The sequence below is a fragment of the Etheostoma spectabile genome, chromosome 11 (genome assembly GCF_008692095.1).
Source record: "Etheostoma spectabile isolate EspeVRDwgs_2016 chromosome 11, UIUC_Espe_1.0, whole genome shotgun sequence".
In the NCBI taxonomy this organism is placed as follows: domain Eukaryota; kingdom Metazoa; phylum Chordata; class Actinopteri; order Perciformes; family Percidae; genus Etheostoma; species Etheostoma spectabile.
In genome coordinates this window covers 14,422,871-14,445,607 of record NC_045743.1, presented here as the reverse complement: position 1 = coordinate 14,445,607, position 22,737 = coordinate 14,422,871, and the positions used below count along the sequence as shown (strand labels likewise).

At 39.0% G+C, this 22,737-nt stretch overlaps 1 protein-coding gene and 1 long non-coding RNA gene across 3 annotated transcripts in view; one reads left to right on the top strand and one right to left on the bottom strand.

The window, feature by feature from the left end:
* thsd7ba (thrombospondin, type I, domain containing 7Ba) overlaps positions 1–12,872 on the bottom strand; it is a 190,109-nt gene extending 177,237 nt beyond the window's left edge. For both annotated transcript variants that reach the window (XM_032529739.1, XM_032529741.1), the window contains exon 1: positions 12,615–12,872. The gene's annotated coding sequence lies outside the window, so the exon portion shown is untranslated. The remainder of the gene's footprint in view (positions 1–12,614) is intronic.
* LOC116698029 (uncharacterized) lies at positions 3,087–21,132 on the top strand. Its single transcript, XR_004334097.1, has 3 exons — positions 3,087–3,651; positions 5,112–5,114; positions 21,123–21,132. It is a non-coding gene; the product is annotated as an uncharacterized LOC116698029 (long non-coding RNA).
* The last annotated feature ends 1,605 nt before the right edge of the window (positions 21,133–22,737 follow it).

Here is a 22,737-nt window from a genome sequence, read left to right as displayed (position 1 = left end):
AATTACCATTATTGTCACCTAAAAGCCTCCTAGTGCCAGTGTAAATGGTTATTTATCTCAGCTTTCTGACATAATTAAATCTGTTACAACAAAGAAGCTTGTCATTTTGGGTGATATTAACCTTGACTGGAATGATGGCTCATCAAAAGCTCTGAAAGCCACTGCTATGAAACTCTGACTTTATCAATTAATAAAGGATCAGACAAGAATAGGCAAAACACGCAGCTCAATCCTGGATCTTATTTTCACAAATCAGCCTTCAAAATATGAAAAATCAGGTGTCTTAGAAGCGGCTATCTCAGATCATTTGCTTGTCTATGCAGTTAGGACAATCTTAAAATCTTCCAAAACTCATGCTTCCTACTCTGCGCCTAAAATACCAATCTCAAAATTACCTCAATTCAATACTGAATTTAGTGCTATTGACTGGAACGATGAGCTGTCACTGGAAAACCCAGATCAAATTTGAACGCAATTTCACACAAAACTTAAAAAAATACAGAATAAATATTCTTCTGCCAGCAAGGTTCGACCTAGGCAGAGTAAATTACCATGGATAAATCCTGAAATATTTCTACTCCTTAAACAGAAGGCCGCTCTTCTTAAAATGCATAGGCTGAGTCAAACACCAGACAGTAAAAATAATTTCATTCAAATTAGAAATAAAGGGACAGCTGATCTGCGTAAGGCATAGGCGGGCTATTTTCAACAGCTGATTACACAATCTGCTAATAATCCAAAAACCTTGTGGCAGACCCTTAAGGTCATCACAGGTGAAACTGAGAAAACAAAAAAAAATGTGGATATTCACATTTCTCTGCAAGGCGTTTTTATCTCAGATTCAGAAAAGATTGCAAGGGCTTTCAATGACTATTTTACTACTACTATGTTAAAGAACTGGCAACAGAGTTTCCCACTCCCTGCTCTCTCTCGCTAGTTTTCTCGTCAACATCTGATCAGTTTTCATTCTCTGAGATTTCTCAGAACGAATGATTAAAATACTGAACTCACTAAAAAATACTCATGCCGGTGATATTCATGGTGTAAATACTTCATTTATAAAGACTCATGTTGATAGCCTCATACCTCTCTTTCAGCACCTAATCAACCAATGTATCAGGCTATCTATCTTTCCCACATCTTGGAAAATGGCCCAAATCACCCCTATTTTTAAATCTGGTGATCATACTCTTGTCTCAAACTACAGACCTATTGCAATACTTCCAGTAATGTCTAAGTTGCTTGAAAAAACCCTGCATAACCAGCTAAGTTCCTACCTTGAAACTAACAACTGCCTCAGTGACTGTCAACACGGCTTTCGTGCAAAGAGATCAACCATGTCGGCATTACTCCTCCTCACTGAACAAATACGTTGCTCTCTTAAATGTCACATCACTGGAGTTATTTTTATTGACTTTCGTAAAGCTTTTGACACAGTGAACCACCAGATCTTGCTTAATAAACTTCAGTCATTCAATTTGTCATCATCTGTGATAGAAATGCTTTTGTCCTACCTAACAAACAGGTTGCAAGTTGTTAAAATAAATCATGCAAAATCCCAACCTGAAATCTCTGATATGGGTGTTCCACAAGACAGCATTCTTGGACCCTTACTTTTCCTTTTGTACAGCAAGGATTTCCCTCAAGTGTGTAATCATTCAAAATGTCTACTGTATGCTGACAATACTGTGATTTTTCTCTCTGATTTAAATCCTGATGTCATAAATTCTAAATTATCATCTGACCTTCATCTTATACACGACTGGTTGAAAAATAATAATTAAACCATCAATGTTCAGAAAACTGAATGTATGTATTTTTACTCATCCAGAAATTGTTTATTTTCAGATTCAAAATACCGCCTTGCCAGCACTTGTTGCACTTTTTCTGACACACGTGAAACAAGGTCGCCTCACTAGGTCGGTCTCACAGGCCCTTATCCCAGTTCCCCCATACAAAAACAACTTTGGTCAGAAATATTTTTTTTATACATATACCAAGATTTGGAATGACATTCCGTATCACATCAGAACACTATCATCCATCAAATGTTTCAAAAAGGCATACAAACAGCTCCTTCTTAACAGTTACACTTGCACGCATTAATTAATTTGTTTATGTATTATCCAAGCCCTGTTTGCACTGTCCGTATTTAACTAGCCCAGCAGTTGTCTTGTATAAATGTCTTTGTCCTTATGTAATTGTATTGTTTTCAGTTGTCAAAATTTATTTTTCTATATCGCTGTCTTGTATTAATGTCTGTCTTGACGTGCTGTATCCATGTTTTATGTTTCTGCAGCGCAGGAACCTGCTGAAAACCAGTTTTTAAACTGAGTCAGGCTCGTTTTAAAATTGTAATGTAATGTTACTTTTTTTCTAACTTTCCTGTATAATAAATACGTGAAATGAAATTAAATGAAATGAAGTTTATATTGACGTTTATACAGAATGTTCTACAAGGTTCAGTTACATTAGCACAAAGGTCAGCTATCCGCATGCTACCGCTCACAGCAGTATTATTGTGTTATTGTGTTTGAGTTACTGTCTCTAAGACTACATCAGCTAGGAGGCAGTTTCATTTAACATGGTTATGATGTGATTTGGTCAAGTAGGGTTGGGCATTGAGAACCGATTCCTTCTCGGAAAAGTATGATTCCAGTAGAATTGTTTCTTTATTGGAATAGTTTGGAATCATTTAGAGGTTTTGGTTTCAAATCCAATCATCGCTTCCCAATTTAATATTTTTGGTTATTATTTTGGTTTTCGAAGAGACCAGGCACTTGTGTTGTAGCCTTAAAGCACAGTAAGCAGCGCTCTAATGTGGCTTTATTTTACATTGAAAAATCCCTGTAACACTGCAAACCATCATTGAATCAAAATAAAACTTTCCCCTTAGTTTTGAAAATAGGCATGGGACCTGTTTCAACTCCACCCCTCAAAGAATCGGAATTGCGAATCAATAAGAACCAGAAACGAAAAGAGGAATTGTAATTGGAATCAGAATTGTTAAAATCCAAACGATGCCCAACCCGAGTTTTAAGTGGATAGCTAATTAAATTGAAGTACAGTGTACACTGTCCGCGCGATAAGGCATTTGTTGTGAAATGGTGTTGCGACTCCTTTAAGAGAGCTCAGTGAGTGTGGGTCTGTGTGTGTGGAAATTGGACAGAAGAGAGATAGAGAAAGAGGAAGCAGATGTGTAGATACTACTGGAGCAGAGTTGGTGGAATAAGTTTAAGTTTTGTACGCAGTGTGTGCAGCGTCCAAAATAAACCCCAGACTGAAAGCCAAGTTCATGTTTGCTCACCAGAAACGGGATTTTAACCCCAAAGTTATTCATCTTACAACATCAGCCCTGGAGGTAACGTGTCTCCCCTGGTTTTCTGATCACGGTTGGAAACGAAGCAAGCAGGAAAGGTTAACATTTTAAATTAAACAGCTTATTAACATGCGCTTGTTGCCCTATGTGCGCGGATGTGCTCATCTGTTGACATTTCTGAATGTCTTCCCACAGCTGCTTAATAAATGCGGGCTTTCCACACATACAAACTTGTCATAAAAATGCGGGAAAAAAAATATTTTTACTGTTTCGGGCTCGGACATAAATATCTTAATGCCTGTCAGGCTCTGGCCGGGTTCGGTTACTTCTCTGTCAGACGCGGGCAGGGCTCCGACAGAACATACGGCCCAATCCGCATTCTAATCTAGATATGTATGGGATCATCCTAAATGGGAAAGATGCACACTCCTAATAGTCACATTACACTTCAAAGAGCCGACTCTTTGATTGGACTCTTTCACGAACGTCCCATCTCCACAGCGTAATCCTTTCCAATCAGCGAGCTAAAATTTGGTGTGCTGGCTGGCAAAGTTAGCTCACGTTGACTCGCAAATTAGTTCAGCATTTTGGCAACAGTACAATCCTTCTGTTAGCTTATTTAAAGTTTGGCTGCATTCAGTAGGCCAAGCAGGTTCATTCAACATACGCTAGCCAAAAATACCCAAATTGTGATTTTTTTTTATTATTAATTTTGTCAGTCGCTGTTAATTGATAAAATGATCACTAATACAGGCTGCTTAATGTAATCACATGCATGTGGTACCGTATAATGATAAGTTTTTTTAAACAGACAAAAAATAAGGGTAGCAAAACTATAACATCGCTCCCCCTAATTGACTGATAACGTTTTCACACATTTGTGTAAGGACTGATTCCCATTCCAAGGCTCTGGCTCTTTGCCAGGAGACACTCAGCAACAGTACAAGAAACCAGCAAGTGCCAGTCATTATCCCATTGTTTAGAGGCACACAGCCTGTCCTAATTAGATGCAAAAGAACAGAGAAACTGTATCTAGTGGTGCTGCAAATGAGAATGGAAAAAAAATATGTCACACAGCCTACTGCTGCAGGTTGGAGTGTAATGAAATAATGAACTACCATGGGATGGTCTGGTGTGGAGAGCAAAGCAAATCAACAGGCGGCCTTTTGAAACACGTAACTGCTGTAGAGAGCAAAGGGCCATCACAGAAAAACAACTGCGACACTGATCCTTGCACAACAGGTGTCAGAACATAAGGGTGAAATGTGATCGATGAAAGCTGATCCTCACGGCAGCTCATCCTCAAATCATAAAAAGACCCAAACAGCAATAAAACAGCTGTAAATAAACACATCAGGCTATTCTAACAGACAATAATGAAGTTTATGTGATATTGTCTGGATTCCTTACAAGCCTTACAGGTGGCACACTTTTATTGTGTTTGCTGAAGCTTTATATGCCTCTTGTCCCTTGCCTACATGCAGTAACACAATATACAAGATGATCACTGATCTAGCATTCATTTCTAAGAATGCCTGAATGTTTTGTTTGCATAAAAAACATTTAAACTTGATAAGCACAGCTTGAAATTGTAACTAGATTTGCGTCCATCAGTTCTGCTTGCCATTTGGCAGGTAGCCAAAACTTTGCTCAGTGTGTCATGATATCTTTTGTTTTGCTGCTAAATCTGAATCATGAAATAAATTCTGCAACCACTTGTCACAGTGTACAGCTGATTAAAGAGTATCATGGCCTGATTAAATGTACTCACATTTTCATCTTTACAGAACAGTACGTTTTGTAAACCAGAAAGTGTCATGATGACTGACTATGACTGAGTGTGAGTGTCTTATGTTCTTACAATTAATGCTTGTCTGTCGCTTATCACATGCAGAAGGACAGAAGAGAGAAGCCACAGAGCAAGTGTGCAAGGAGAATATAGCAAGGTAGAGGACAGAGAGAGAGAGAGAGAGAGAGAGAGAGAGAGAGAGAGAGAGAGAGAGAGAGAGAGAGAGAAAGAAAGAAGGAACTAACATCAGTAGATTACCAACTTCTAAAGCCCAGGGCCCTGGGCTACCATAACATCACACTCATTCACACACACTTACTCTCACTCCCTCACTCTCTCTCTCTCTCTCTCTCTCACACACATACACACACACACACACACACAATTCCCAATAGACTCATATAAATCATCATATAAAATGTTCTGTCCAAAGTCATAAAATGTGAGGGTTGTTAAAAGAGAGTGTGTGGGTGTGTTTTTTTGTTTACACATAATGACAGTGTCAGAAATGTGGATGGTAATTAAGTGTACATCAAAAACTACAATGACATGGACTGCACAAAGTGGGGCAATACAGCCATGCACACCTCTGCTTGCACAAAGGATTGACACATAGCTACAGTATAAACCAGACAAATTATAAAATACTTCATAACAAGAAAGACCAGGATCATCAGCATATTATACATAATATATAATTAATAGACTGCAGCAACACTCACTAGTACAGCCAAATCCTGATATAACATATGCCGTTGTTGTCCAAAGGACTATTAAAAACCCATTAACACATTAAATGAGCCACACCGTGGGGTGGCATGTTGCGTTTTTACCATGAAGCACTGTTTGAGTCAATACAATATGTCGTCCTGTGCTTTAAATACAAACTACTGCACCAAACATGCACTCTATTTTGCACACGCTTCACCCACAGATATGTATTAATAGGTACTATTTACTGCGATAAGTGGGCTTGGGCGGCTGAGAGCGACCAGAACAAGAGTAAACAAAAGTAAATCTCGGATGGGCTTTTAGTAGTGGGCGAGATCTTCGCGTAATAAAAGGCTACAAGACAGATGGTGAGCTGGCCATCTTGCTGTCGGACTAGTACGTAAAATTAACTTGCCTGCTGTGTCTTGTGTTGTTGCACTGGCTTCATGTTTGGCTGTGTTAGCAAAGTTTTCAACTCGCTAGTTTTGGATCAGAAATGCAATCATAACAAATGCATGTGTACAGCTGTCTATACTAACGATAGTGTAGAAGTGAATTGCACACTAAAACTGTAGGGGCGCCAAATCACCAAACATACCATGTTATGCAATGTGGCTTCAAACATTTAAAGTTTAAAACATAAAACTTTAAATATAGAACATTTACAATAGTCCAATCTCAGCCCCTCCATGCCTTGCCATTTCAAATTAGATGTTGTTTTGACTCACTAGCAGTAAGGATGTGTATAAATGTCAAGACATTAAATGAGAGAAGCATTCCAAGGGGAATTATCTTTGGCCCTGGTACCACCAGGTGCGCAATTTAGCAGCCTTCAAGATTCACATATTACACATTGCAGTCTTATTTGTAATTTCCACATGGAGGTAGCTACTTATGATGAAAAATCAGATAGCGTTAAAGAGAGATTGATGAATCAAAAATACTTTCCTTTTAAGCAGCTGCAAGGAGATCACTCTGGGCTCTCACCTCTCAAGTCTGTATTACTAAGTGGAAAGGTGTACATCTTTCACTTGCCAGTCATTACTTGTGACATCCTATCATGCATGAGTATATTCTCTTTCTGAATCCATTGGACACAAAGGGTTTTTTGATTTAAAAATCTGTGCTAAACCGTGAATATCAAAGCGGCATCACATCAACTCCAACTGACTGCAGCTGCACATTTCTATTAGAGTGATAGCAGGAACAGCATGTTTTCACCAGAGGTCATGTGTTCTCTTCAGGTGAACAACTCTTTTCCTCTTTCATTAGATGTAATTACTGGTGACACCTCAAAGACAGCAGGAGAATAAAAAAATAAAAAAACGTGTTTGACCATCGAGGAGGAAGCGTATTGCTTCACTAATTCTATTATGTGAATGGAAGATTTAGTGAATATAGCCACTGATCCAAAGTTAATAGGGGTGACGGAGGTCCAAGCTAAAGGCCAGTGGGCCGACAGGAGAATGACCAGGTTTTGTGACAGCTTTCTTCAGCTGCCTGACAACCACATAACACCCAAATAATAACCTATGTGGTTAGTTGGAAAGAGCTACAGACAAAGAAGCCCGTTACTCAACAAAGAACCTTGAGATAAGGCATGCTCACGCTCTTACATTTGTATTCCGAGTGGGGTGGGGGGTGTTGGCTAATGTAATTGAAAACTGTTAGGTGTTGGGGGTCAGAAAATTCAATAGACTTGGGAAAAAAGTGTTTGTGTTCTGAGTAGCAATGTGAAGTAGCAATAGCCAAGCTGAGCGTAAGGATTCTTCTGCCCAAATAATAGCTTCCAGATTTTTTTTGCCCTCTATTAAATTGATGTGAAGAGGCATGGGAGCTTAAAATCATTGCCACTGACTATGTCAGGGGTAACACTTGCTAAAAGGTGTCCTCTGAGGAGGATATCTTTATTTAAGTGTATTCTGATATTTTTAAGCCACCTTGGAAAAAAGTTGACAATTGTTTGCCATAACAGAGCTTCCCTTATTCAGCTGCATTAGCTTTTTGAAAAATTGGAGCAGTCAGCAGTGAGTGACAGAACAATATACATCATTTAAAGAGATTTGATAAGTGAAATATGTACTGCTTTTAATTTGATTTACCAACAAATTCAGATGAATGAATGAAATGCACAGAACCCATGTCAAATATATACTTCACTATGGTGATCACCACTAAAGGTGACTTGACCTTCATCAGATGTTGATATTATGCTTTACTGCCCTGTGTCAGCACAGGTAATGAGATCAAGGAATCCCTGGATGCATTCCATTGTTAATCAATTGATAAGCATATGCATACACATAAAAATCTACATACGCACACACAATCAATGTTTCCATTTAAGGAATGTAAGGAAAATAAGAAATTCCAGTCCATACAAACATGATCCCACACCATCATAGCAGTGTGTTCAGCTCATCACTCATTAAAATCTATATGGTAAAATATTACGTCCACTGGAATTTCTATAGCACATAGGCCAATGGATGTGGCAAATAAAAGAGTTGGCGCTCGTAAAAGAACAGCATAAATTCATCTGCTTTTTTTATTCTATTCTCAAACATTCAGCAAATCCCAATGCATGTACCTCAGGATGAATGCGGTGCATATTAAAATTGGAGGTGTGTTTACACTAGAAAATCTGCATGTGATGTGACGATATTCTCTCTGTGGAGTTGAATTCTGCCCATCCCTCCTTTCCCCGGGTTTGGGTCCAGAAATAATTTTTTCTATGGACTTTTCAGAACATTTGGTTTAAAACCTTGAACTGAAATCACAATCAAAAAGAATTCAAGCTAACCACAGCATTAGTTCTCCAAAATCTACGAAGTGTTGCACACAACCCTTACCAAACTTTGTTAGACCACCTCTTAAGTCTGCCAGGAGCGAGTAATTGATACTGGAAATGCTTTTTAGGTAGGACATTGCTATAAAGGGTGCTCCAACTTGGCACTATTACGTATCCTGCATGATTGCAGGAATACAGCTTTAAAAGAAGGAGTGATTGTATGTGAGTTTTCCCATGAATTAACCACACAGCCTCAAAATAAATATGTGGCCACCAGTAGTATAATGATATGTCTTCACGCGTCAGCAAGCAATTCAAGTAAGCCAGCAATCAAAAAGGGGGGAAAAAAAATCATTGTTCAGCAAGGTTCTGCAGGTGGTCTAGAGTGCTCCAGTTGGTTTAAAACTGCAATAGAGAATCAGTACTTTGTTCACGCTGGAGAGGAAGAGGTTGTCACAGCTGATCCACACCAACACTCCTCTGCACAAAGCAAAAGAAAGCTGTGATACAGGTTATATTTTCTAATCTACAGTATATCTGTCAACCACATCAACTGTAAATTAAGTAAAATCCAAGAAAGTAACAAAATGCATGTGCAACTTCCAACAAAGATGGGCTAGAAGTGAGATGTCTCACTCTGTAGCTAAAACAGAGAGCTCAAAAAACAGGATGAAAACAGGATCTGCAGCAACGTACAGCAAAAATATGGTGTTTTTTGAAAATTAAACCATGTACAACCTCAAAATACAATTATGAACCTGAAAATGAGCATAATACGAGCACTTTAAAAGTCTCTGTGGTCAAAAAGGGGCTTTAATGACTTCTGCAAACTTGTCCACTTACACCATCATCAGGTCAAAGTTCTAATTTGTCCAATACCTGTTATGTTCCTGTTTAAAATCAGCATGTTAGCATTGTCATTGTGAACGTGCTACAATGCTGGCATCAGCATTTAGCTTAAAATCAAGAGTATTAGTCTTGTTTGCATATTGATTGATTAATTAATTGGTTTATTGATTCCACTGACTTGAGTCTGTTAATATTAATTAGGATAAATACTATGATGTTATTGTATACTGTACTAAAGGTGATATACTGCATCAACAATATTAATTAAAATGAAGACTGACAACAAGATCAAATTAGTTAAATGTCCATTTCAATTAATAAGACAGTGGGCATGGGTGCTTCATAAATAGCAGCACCAGATGGAACTGTAAATTGAAAGTGTACAGCAACAGGAACCCACAAAGGACAACTATATAGCACATAGCAAAGGGGGGCCCTTCTGTTTGTCTTTTCACTGAACAGACTGGCTGTGAGATGAAGTCTATAACACCCTGCTCTACTGTACAAACTGTAATGTAATCTCTTGGCTTTGACTCCTGGTTATGTGCCCTGATAGGCTTATGAAAGATTAATTATCACATAAAGTCTCCAACATTAGTACAAATCCCCTATGATGCTGTAGGAATCAAATTAAACACACACACACACACACACACACACACACACACACACACACACACACACACACACACACACACCACACACACACATACACAAAATCCATGTAGAAGTCATGCTTTGCATTCAAAATGATTGTTTTCTGAAACCAAATCATTGATCGTTCATACTTCTAGTCACAGCGCCTGTAACTTGACCACCAGCCTCAGTGGGTGCAACCCACTGCCTGCCTCCAGGAGTCCAATATACCACCCTCATATTTCAATCAATAATCATGGTGGGATGCAATTAGTAACTTGGACGGGTTGTGAGAGTCACGTGACAGATCAATCGAGCAGAGAGGCGGCACACTCATTGGGGTGATTCACAGCCCAACAGTTTGTCCCCCGCTCAGCCTGAATCCATGCCGTCTATCTTCTTTATATGAAGCATTCAAGGCTGGAAATATGCATCTGTCAAATATCCCCCATTACTCCAGCTGCCTGTCACACCTGGGGCAGCTCACAACCAACCAGAAAAAAAGACGGAGTGTAGCTGTCAGCGGAGAACCCTCAGCGGACTGAAAAAGGCACCAGCTTCCCCCATTTCTCTGACTCTAATTTCCTGAAAATGTGGATATTTTTCTGGGTCTCTGGCTGAGTGCTTGGTTAACAACAGAAGCTGTGTCAGGCAAGGAGCTGAGGTAGCTTCTTTTTTCTCTAGATAACATCAACACATTGTTATATATGTTAACCAGATACCCGGCATTTACTTCACTACACCACAACAGTATTACGTCTCTTGGCTGGTAACTGCGTAACTGAAATTGAAGAATGTGTAATAAATTTTGCTTAAGTTGTGTACCTTCTAGTAAGCCCATACCAAGGATTCCTTCTCATTACTGTGTGGGTTGCAGTGCCCAACAAATGGCACCAATGCTACAAAACTGCTACACTGTGGCTCTGTGGTTGTGGAAGGTATGGTTCAAATGAACAAGTTTCAGTGCAGGTCCTACAATTAAAGTGCAGCTATGCTTCAAATTCTGCTACTAATGTTCCCACTGCAGCATGTCTGGATGTTCTCTTACCTCAACAACCAATGTCTTTTCACATTACAAAGCTATTTCTCTCGTTTCTCTCCACAGTCCAAGAGCGAGCTGCAAACTGTGTCATGAATCAAATATAAGCACACCGCTGTATTACTTATGAGACCTAACGCAACTTTGCTCTGAGCTATTTTCAGATTTCATTTGAATTTATCAGTCTGATGAATATTCTTATTCCACTGAACCAGCTGATAGGGCATCAGTCCGTGAGAAAATATTAGCTAAAGATGAACTTGAGAGATTACTTATCAGCAAAGACCACCTTTCAACTAATGTCTACATCAATCATTGTAGTAAAAGCCTTCTTGCAAAGCTCCTACAAGTAATTCCAAGCCAGTGCAAACAGCGACCAAAGCACTCCACAAGACATGATTCAAGTGACACTAATGTGCTTCACTGTTGAATTTCAGATGTAAAGTTGCATTGTGCTATTGTTTATTTAAACTTCAAAGGCTGAACATTGCTCATTGGCAATCTTTAACACATTTATACATCCCCTAAATGACAGGGACAAGAAGGAACGTCTCTTCCGACAAATTCTAAAAATATCAATGAATAGAAATTACTTAATAACCTCCACTATGACCTAACCTTTTCTCTCTGCCACGCAGCAATGAACTGAATCTAATTATCCTCTTTCTCCAGCACATTAAGAGTTAATGTTCCATGCACACAGATTTACACTTTGTGTCAATTAGTCAGGAGCAGAAAATCAATTAAAACATACATCCACATATTCAGACACAGGGTCTGTGGATGAGAGCAACCGTCCTTTATCCTTTATTCTTGCACCTAACAGACAGAGTCTCCAGCAGGATTTCATGCTGTAAATGAAGAACCAACTGAGAACACTCAATAATTGTACCAAAGAGACAGTATCTCACATCAGCTTCTTTGGATCTAGCCTGAGCTTAGTTCTGGGAGGATGCCAGCACCAGATCAATAAAGTTCACTCGTCACCTGCTGATCTGTGAACGAACACCTGAGCTCATTCTCCCGCAACTCTTAACTCACTTCCTACCATCAGCTTTGAAAAGCAAAAGCCCATTTGCCTGTCTGTCTTGTTCTGCTACTGTACGTATCTCTTTTTCTCCGCATCTTTCCTTACATCTGTTTCTGTGTAATGTTTATGGGATCATATCCAGTATAACAGTTCTACACACCTCTCAGTGACACTCTTATGATTGAAGCTGGATTCCGGAAGTTGTCATTGTCACAGCTTACCTGAGATGAAAGTTCTTAAAAAAAAACATATTTGAGTGCTTCGCTTAACTTAGCTCTCACTGTCCCTTAACACAATCAGATCTCAACTACCAATTCCTCACGGCAAAACAGAGCAAGGAGAAACTAAAAACGTAGAGAAATCTATTCGTGCACAAAGGTGAGTGAGCAAAAGGATTTCTGTTTAAGTATTATAACCCATCAGTTAATAAATCACAAAAAAAGGTCTTACCTGGGCTCTTGGTGTGGCTGCTGCTGTGTGTAACAGATCCTATTTCTGCCTATGGGACACAGTCAGAGAGAAATAGAAAGAGGGGAAGAACGCAAAGAGAGAGAGGAGGGGGGAGGAGAGGGACCACGAGCGCAGAGAAAGAAAGAGAGAAATCAGAGAGAAGGCGAGAAAGTGTCTGTGGACAATGAGAGAGAAACACAGACAGAGAGGAGAGAGCAGTGACAGTGGTGCTCTCACACAGCGCTGCCTTACACTGAAGGAGATATGCTGGCTGTGGGAGGTGGTACTTCTCAGTCAAATGACATCTCCCACTCCCTTAAAAACCATTGGCTAAGAGGGATGATTTCCTAATAAGCCAGTCCCGCTGTCTCCAAGAGAACACACCCTCTCTTTCTTTCCCACTGCACATGCATACGCAGATGAGTGCACGCGCACATGCATGCACACACATGCGCACACACACAAAAAACACACATACACACACAGATATTCTTTTACCATACAGCCTACAAAGATTGTCTTTGCCATCATTTCTGTCCTCTCTCTCCTCTTCTTATCCTCTCCCCCAGCACTTTCACTTCTCTTTATTCTCTAAGGTCCTTTCCTGTATGTGCATTGTCATTTTTCACAACTGTTGCAGGAAGAGTTTTTATTTTGCAATTCAAAATTGTTTCAACTTTTGATTATGGAAATATCCTTTTAAAAAACTGAAAAACAATGGTCGGCTTTTTATCTTCTACATAATACTGTATATAGACGTACCCTTTAAAAGTATGTCATTTTTCAGCTATTATATATAGAACCGTTCTTGGTCTATAAGGACCATGATTACACTGAATGATGAATTTAAATGAAAGCACTCATTGCTTCCAATTACCTAAAGCAGATGCAAAAGTGGCAGCGATGTGTAAGAGTTTCACATCTTGCTAGATTGAGTGTTTATGAGGTTTGGGTCGGATTAAACATCCTGACAAAGTAAAGGTGATTTTTATTTAAGCAGTTAACCTGTTAAGGTTAATTGGTTACATCCAGCAAATAACTACTTTTTTTCATTTTTTGATTTGTTTCAACAGTCTTAGTATTTTAAATGTGTGGGAGGTAAAAAAAAAAAAATAATGGAATGCTGGATATCAGTGCAATTAAAGTTCAGAGAGTGCCATTGAATAAAATGAGTGTGATTATACAGTAGCTGTTATTGCCTTCTCACAAAGCAATTGTTATTGGAAGATCTGCGGAAAAAAGGATTTAAAGCTATAGTGCATAGTTTCAGCCGCCCCCATGAAGAATTCTAACAAGTAATAACAACAAAACTGTTGGCATGTCCACATTATACAAGCCTTCCGTGATCACGCACCGCCTTCTTGAGATAGGTGTGTTATGTGCACTTATATCTAAAACCAGAAATGTTCTCTTCTAATCTTATTCTTTGTCTTCTTTCTTTCAAAGCAAAGAAAATATGTGGCTCTCTTTGTATTAGCAGGCGATGGACCGCTGCAAGACAAGTTAAATACCATTTAGCCGTAAGAGTCGACTATAAAGACATCAAACATCATCAGTCCGAGGATATCAATCTATTGGTTTCCAAATTGCAGGTGCATCGGCCTCAAAAACCACTGCATAATTCAATGTGTTAAGTGAAACAGACTCAAATTATAACGCCATACGCCAATCGTGGCGGAAAAACACCAAACCAGCAAAAAAAAGAAAAGTGGTTACAAGTCAAAGTTCAACAACAGGGATGTTAGGCCCTTAACAGCATACTTAACAGAGATTTACAGCCTTTAAATGACCACACAACTGACAACCCTGGTCTAAGAAGCACCCCAAAGCAATGGAAAAAATAAAGTGGTCTGATGAGTCACCCTTTCTGTATTTTCTATATCTGTATGGCTTTCACTATTATAAAATCAAAAGAATGTGTGCAACCCACAACGTCTGCTGCCAACTGTTAAACATAGTTGGGGATCTGTAATGTTGTGGGCAGCCATTACTGGGCAGCCACAGTAATTACATCGTCTGTACTGTTGTATAACAACCAAGCAATATCAGACCAAAGTATGGTGAAAACACTATTAACCTCAGGTGTAGCTAATGACGATAATAGAAATAGAAAGTACTTTGTCTACATAAATTTACATGCAAAAATGTAGAATTGTGTATTTGGTTTGAATGTGCAAAATCTGATATCACTAAAGATCATCACTGAACAAATTCAGTTTTATGAACATCAAGACAAAGTTCAACTCGACAGTCAGCACATTAAATATCGTTGGACAATTTCTGGCACACAGAATGCAACGTTCTACTCTACCGTTAGAAGAGTACTGTAGAGAGAGTAAGTTGGGGCTGAAATGCTATCTCTGCAGCAGTAGTATTACCTTAGCCTTTTCAAATGAGCTGTGAAGCAGCTGCATAATGGGCATATTGAACAGATACAGCTTAAATACAATTGTCAGATGTTATTGGATATATGTCGCAGCAAGTGGACTACATCATGTGTGAGTAAAACAAGTCTTATCATAGTATTTATTTAGTTTTCATAAAACCTGCTTAAAACAAAAGCTGCTATTCCATGGGTCCACTTCTAACCCTAAGATCTATGATACCACTGCTAAAGACAAGCCTTTGGTTCCTGGGATTCTCATAAATGGTCTTGTTTCCCATGCAGTCACAGGTCTTTGTTCATCTCAGAGGATGTAATTCGTAAAAAAAAAGACCATGCAATGTGATCATTGCTCCACCTATCAGTGCAGATAAACAAGTGTTGAATGACACTTCAAAATGAACAATAGTCAAACATTTTTTAAACGGGAGGTTCATACCTTATACCTAATTAACAAAATGTACTACCATAAGGCCATGAAAAAAGCTCATTTGTGTTTTACGATATGCCACACCTATCGTTAATGTATAGTAATTGGTTGTTTGTTTGAAGACATGCCCACTGCTGTTGTTTCTCTAATGATGGGCAGGTATACATTTAGTTAACTGTACCAGTAACACTAACAGAGGTGTAACATTACGAATGGCTGCTGTCCTGTCTCGGCTGCCTCGGTCTGTTTCCCGACGGTTCAGTAAACTGCCGTCAGACCGGGCTGGCTGCTAGCTGGCTGGGGGCTAACTGTGGATGTGTACCCGGGTCGGGGCTGTAGTGACAGTGAATGGTTGCTAGCTTGCTGGGGTCTGTCTGTAGAATAGATGTGTCCGCGGACCGGGGCTGTTGTCAGCTCTCATTCCAACTGAAGCCTTGCAACGCCAGGAGACTGAGGCAGAAGATAGTGGTGTGCTAGCTAGCTAAATTACCATTAGATCAGTCGTCTATCTATACAGCTAACGTTACTGATGAATTTGTGGGTTAGCCCAGAGTTGTTAACCGTGGTCAAAACAATCATACTAAAAATAAATGAGCCTGTTTAACGGTGTCACAATCTTATGTTACCCACCAAGAATTAGATTAGCATTAGCTACTTGTCAACCAGCACCTTTACAGTAGGCACCAAAGCCCTTTTCCTCTTCGTTCCCCCTACAGGTTGGAAGCGGAATCGTCCATTACTGTAACCATTATTCTCATGTCTCATTCCAACAAGTTAGTGAATCACTGAAACGATTTTGGAAACATTATTTAAAGGTACAAAAGAATCTTTGGTGTTGGATTGGTCAATATTGAAATCAATCAATATCAATAAATAAGGTCTCTGCTTTACTGTGTTGCAAAGTGGGATGTAATCAATGACAAAGTGATGCCATGTGGCAGAAGAATGTTGAATTACGTTTACTGAGGACCCCCCCCCCAAATAAAAAAGAAAAAGAATTGAGGTTTCTATCAAATCGTTGGTCACAAATCGTGATACAAACCAAATCGTGGGTTTGGTGTATCATTACAGCCCTAACATCCACATATCTTATTAATCATCATTAAAGCCCCTACACACCCTTGCTCCATCCAAACAGGTGTATAACTTAAAGGACAGTTCAGCAAGAAAAATAAACAACATTTTTCATCTTATCTGTAGTGCTACACATCAGTAGTTTTGCTGTGAGTTGCCCAGTATAGGAGATATTGGCCGTGGAGATGTCTGCTTTCTTTCCACTGTAATGGAACTTGCACTTGGCTTGTGGTGCTCACAGCTCCAAAAAAATATATTTGAAAAACTCAGCCGCAATGTCTATTTCCAGAAATCCTGACCTGGTGAATCAAGATAATCCATAATGTAAGAACTATTTTCTTTAAACCATATCTTTAGATATCTCCAACACTGGGCAACTCACACTAAAAAAAAATCTAGACTTATAACTTGCACTCAAGGTAAGAGGAAAAATAGGTATTTCTGATTTTGGGGTGAACTATCCCTTAAATTGCCTGATTAGACCTTTTCAAGACTGCAGGCAGGCTCAAAGTGGGGTTGAATTATTTTAGGCATTTTCAAAACAATAACAAAAAATATGACAATGCCAAGTTGATATGTAGCTCTGTGAAATTTAATGGAACTTCCAGCTATCGTGTAATGGAATAATCACATTTTCAGAGGCTCCACTTCCTCCACCAAATAATGGCAATTTAAGATTATGTATATATTTTTGTGAGACAGTTGTGAGACTCGATGGTGGACATTGTTGATGTGCAGTTGAGCCATGGTGATGCCAAATAAAGCCAAAAACACTGAAAAACACACTACAACTGAAGAAACGAGTGATGAGACAAAAACTACCTTGTTAGCAGCTAGTAACGTTCTGGATACCGCGGACATCATGGATGCAATCAACTGGCTGAACCAGAATGTCGACTCTAAGTTTGTGTTGCTCAATGCTTACATCACTGGTCTGAAAATGTCACTGGACGACAGTAAGCAAAGAGTTATCTCAAACATAGGAGGAACAAACATGAGACCCAAATTAAAAAGCTGGAGGATCAGTGTTCAAGATGAGCATAGGAGGCTAGGTCACTCAGTCAGAGAGTGGAAGACCTGGTGTCTAGATCAAGAATATTCAGATAAAAATTCAGATTATAGGTGTTAAAGAAGGTATGAAAATATGCAACCCTACAGATTTTGTTTTTAAACTTATTCCAACACTGCTGTGAGAAGAAATCTGTGGCAACAAGCCTGTTAATGTGGACCGTGCACACAGGGTGAGGCCCGACAGACAGACAGGCCAATAAACTGCCACCCTTTTCAACTTATAAAGAAAAAAATACTGAGGTTTTCTTCACAAAAGTTCTGTTTACAACAAAAGGAATCACACATTTTTAATTTTCCCGGACGAGGGCCCAGCCGTAATGAAACAGTGTGAGCGAATCAACAACATCAGAACCAGATTAAGGCTGAAACGATTCCTTGAGTAACTTGAAAAATTTGATTAAAAAAAAAGAAGCTTTGTTTAATCAATGTTACCAAAAATTTAAAGGTGGAAAAGCCCAAAAAATAATCTTTAAAAAAAAAGGCTGGAGAAAACGACAGAAAGTGTCCAAAGTTTGGAATCAGTGGTCCAGCATCTCAACATTAACACTGAGTGTAATTTAATCATCCATTCAAGACAAAAGTAAATCACAGAGTGGTATGGACGATAAAATCAGAACAAACACAACAACTACCAAAAGCAAAGACAAGAAAATAAATAGAAGTGACCACAATTTAATCTAAAGAGCCGACTTATTGACTATCCCTTCAGAAACAGCTGACTACTGTTGTTCTCTCACTCTCTCTCTTTATGGAGAAATAGCAGATCAACAATCTACTAGCATAAGTGAAACAGAGGTGTGTGACATTGTAATCAAATATATAAAAGGAAATAGGTTGACGATAACTAATATTTACATATTGAACTATGTACCGATCAGTCTCAGGTTGAAACTTGTAGTTCTGAAAGTTAAGTTGCATAATTTAAGGTAATGTTTATGTTTTTTATGTTTAATGTTTTTTAGTGTTTAATGTGTGCCTTAGTTTGAGTATGTTGTTGCATTTCAGAAAACAATGTAATATGGCACTTAAATGCACCAAATATGTTTAGTTTTTTGAGAGACGATATTGCGAGCAATGTAGGCAATTAAAATGTTGCTTTTTCCAAAAATTAAACCAAACTATTGTCTATCATTGCTCTTTAATAAAACAAAAGTATTTCTCATCTGATTACTCGATTAATCAATGGAATAATCGGTAGAATGCTCGATTACTAAAATAATCGATAGCTGCAACCCTAGACTAGATGCAAGGCGGCGGAGGTGAGATACGGGTTCCGGCATCCAGCATTATTTGTTGTCTCTGTAGGAGCGGACAAACACACAATCAACAACTCAGAAGATTCTTAGAAGTACCTGGATAACAAAAACACTTGGAAGGAACTTTGGACTTGGGGCATGTTGGTTCTCAGAGGGGAATGAGTGAAGGGAGGTAGAGGGCCCCGGAGGACAACACAGGGTGTTAACTATGACATGTTTTTACAACTAAACATTATGGCGGACTGTTTACATACATTTTTGGACAATTTTAGGCTGTTACATAAGCACGGGGATATATCATGCCATTGAGTGTCGGTGATGTCATAAGGATTAAATCACCCACTTAAAAGAGGAAATATGATGGTGCATTTAAAAAGCTTGAAGACTGATGTTATATTTCTCCAGGAGACACACATCAGGAATACAGCTAAAAACAACCTAAGCATGGGATGGGGATCCCATATATATTAGTCAAACTTTGGCGCCAGAGCCAGAGGGGTAGCCAATATTATTAAGAAGAATGTGCTGTTTGATCATGGGTGCACAGTCAGGGATCCAGATGGGAGGTTTTTAAATTGTATAAGGGACACTCAATTGTGTTCCCGTCACACTGATAAACGTACATGGTCCAAACTTTGACGACCCTACATTTTTCCAAACGATTTTGAGTAGAATTCCAGAGGTTGGTGAGACAAACAACAAGGTCTGCTACTAATAAAAGATATAAAGGATTTTTATAAATCGTACAACGCACTTAGTTGACATTTGGAGGCTACTTCACCCCAACACCAGAGATTACTCTTTTTTTTCTTCCAGTTCACAAATCCTTTTCCAGGATTGATTTCATGCTGGTGGACTCTAAACTGATCTCCAGTGTTGTGACCACACAATACCATAATATCTTGATAAGTGATCATGCTCTGGTGTCACTTGACATTAGATTTAACATTCATAGAGATGAATGCACCTGGAAATTTGACAATACACTTTTGAAAGAGAAAAGTTTTCTGGATTATATGTCCGCTGGGCTGCCGGACATAATTGCCACCAATGACACTGGGGTTGTGGATGATTCAGTACTGTGCGAATCAATCGAAGCAGCGCTTAGAGTGAGCATTATATCCTATGCAGCAGGCAGGAGAAAACAAGCAGAAAAGAGGTTAGTGGAGTTAAATGTATCTGTATCTCAACTAGAGCATCCTTACAAAGCCTCGGCAGCTCCAGATTCATCGAAATCTATTGTCTCCCATAGAGATGAGTACAATACAGTTTAATCTTTATAAACCTCAGAAATTGTTGGCAGTTGACAAAGGCCCAAGCCTCTTGGGCCATACTGAGAAGAAAATCTGACAATGGGACTGTTCTTACTAACCCAATGAAATAAACGCTTTACGTGTTATGGAGTTCCATTCAGAACTGTACAAGTCAAACTGTAATCATGACACAGACGTAATTAGGTAATTTCTCTCAGAGCTGAACCTCCCTCAGCGGTGAAGCATTGGCAGAGTTAGACAAGGACATCTCTATTGAAGAGATAGTGGAAGCAATTACGGAATTCCCAAATAACAAGGTACCTTGCTCTGACGGGTACACTATAGAGTTCTATAAGTGCTTCTCTAAGGAGCTGTCTCCACTACTGTTGTGGATGTTTAAGCATGCAGCATCTAATGGTCAACTGCCTGAAATGCTTTATAAGGCAAACATTTCTTTAATTTTGAAAAAGGGCCGCAACATGCTAAATGCCTCTTCTTTTGGACCTGTGTGATTACTCCGAAATGAAACAAAGTTGATAAGCAAATTCCTGGCCAATCGATTAAAAACTTATATCCATACAATTGTGCACCCTAATCAAACAGGTTTTATTCCCAACAGACACATTCACTTCAACTATGGAAGTCCGATGCTGTGCCTGTAACTTGAGATGTGGCTGAGAGAGCTGGGCAACGTCTTCCACCTGGAGAAGCTAAGATTCACGAAGGCAGGGAGAAAGATTGTGCTTGATAAGGCATGGGGACCGGTTTGAAACATTTAAGGGGTCTGAAGGAAGAATCTGTGGGATGAGGGGTCATGTATATTGATAATGTAATAGTAGCGGTTTCAAGGGGAATCTTTCTTTCTCTCTTTTGACTCCTGGTTTGCTTTTTGGTCTAAGTCTTGATATTGGCAACTGTGCCTCACCATAATGTATTCAGAATAAGCCAAATAATTACAATTGGATGTTCTTGATTGATGTTTTATAGATGATAGTTTATGAATAAGAAAATGGAAAAAACAATGTTGTTTGTTTGGACAAGTGCAGTCGGTAACCTATGTTGATCTGCAATAAACATATCTTCAAAAAAAGAAATTGAATTTAATGAAAGCTATCAGTTTAGTGTGTGGATGTTTGGTCCAACTTCAGAAATATAGTTGCAGACTAGCTGATTGATCATATGAATGAGAAAGGTCTTTTTTGAGAAGTTTCCCATCAAATCATTGCCCGCTGCACAGTTCATCTACTAGTACGTGAGCTTTCCTTCTTAATTGTCCTTCACGCTTGTATGAGATCTAAGAATTTCCTGTAGTAAAACTTAAACAAATCTAAAATCTTATTTATCAGCCTGTTTCAGATTTTGACAGAACAGTCATAGAAGACCGTGTGTCCTGTTGGGACACAAGCTTATCTGTTGGCTGCTTCCAAAATTGCATTTTTGACGGACTCTCTTTGTTTGACCCATACTTTTGTCTCTGACCCACTGTGCAGTAATTGGCTGAGCTAGTGATAGCCCCCTTGAGTTCCTGTCATTCTGCCCTGACATCCCTCTGCCACCCCATACTTTTATCCAAAGAGAAATACAACCTAAGATAATTGGAATTTTTCTCTTTCTTCAGTATCCTTCAACTTGTCTTGTTTGCTCTTCAGAAACATGAAACTTTCCTTTTGACAAGAACCAGAGAACAGCTGACTCTTCGCGCAGTAGTGGTTTGTACAGCATCTACACAGCATCTTTCACAATGACTATAGATGTGACAACGCTATTTAATGTAATTCTTATTATTTCCTAAAAGTTCGCTAATTGACAAAGTGGAAAAAATATTCAGACAAAGCTCTTGTCCTCAAGCAATGAATTAAAAAAAAAAAAACGAGCCAGCTTCCGGTGTTTGTTCTCCCTCTTCACTTGTTATCACAAAGAATTTTCATTTTGAGATTCACGCACGACAAGGTTGCACTTTGTAGTGCAAGACATGCCTTTATTGAGTTTTCCCCACTCACAAAAGGGCACATGGAGAGAACTCCGATAGTATTCTCCCTAGCTACACAGATTGGAAAACACTTCTGAATAATCACACACTGAAAAGGCACAGACGGAATTGAAATCTAGGGATGGCATTAATCTTGACAGTAAATTCAAATCACACAACACTGCTGGGGCTGATAGCTGACTCTCTGCATCTCAGCCTCTGGATGCTCTTTTCCATCCATAGAATCACACGGGGCATTATGGCTGGCTGCCTGCGATTTGCTATCTGATTATGTGTTTTATTTAAAGCAGTTCTTTCCTAGTACCAATCAGGCTTTCCATCAGGTTGCCTGTCCGTTTGCCTTTGAATCCGTTAACCTCATATGTTAGTGTCAGCCAGTGGCAAGCTTATGTAGCCATATCTTAAAATGGTTGTGGTGAAATTCACTTATATTACTTTCTATTGGAATTCAGTGCTACCAGCTTCTTCATGAAATATCACAATAATTACACCCCAGTTACAGGAGATAGCTTATCATCTACTCTTAAAATGGAAAATATCACTGACCCTCTGATATTTACTTCATTACTTAAGCTCAAACAAGGCAGCATGTCAACACAACACAATGTTTGCTTAAAAGTCTGGGATAAATCGGTAAGAGAAAGATTTACACAGAACCAAAATATT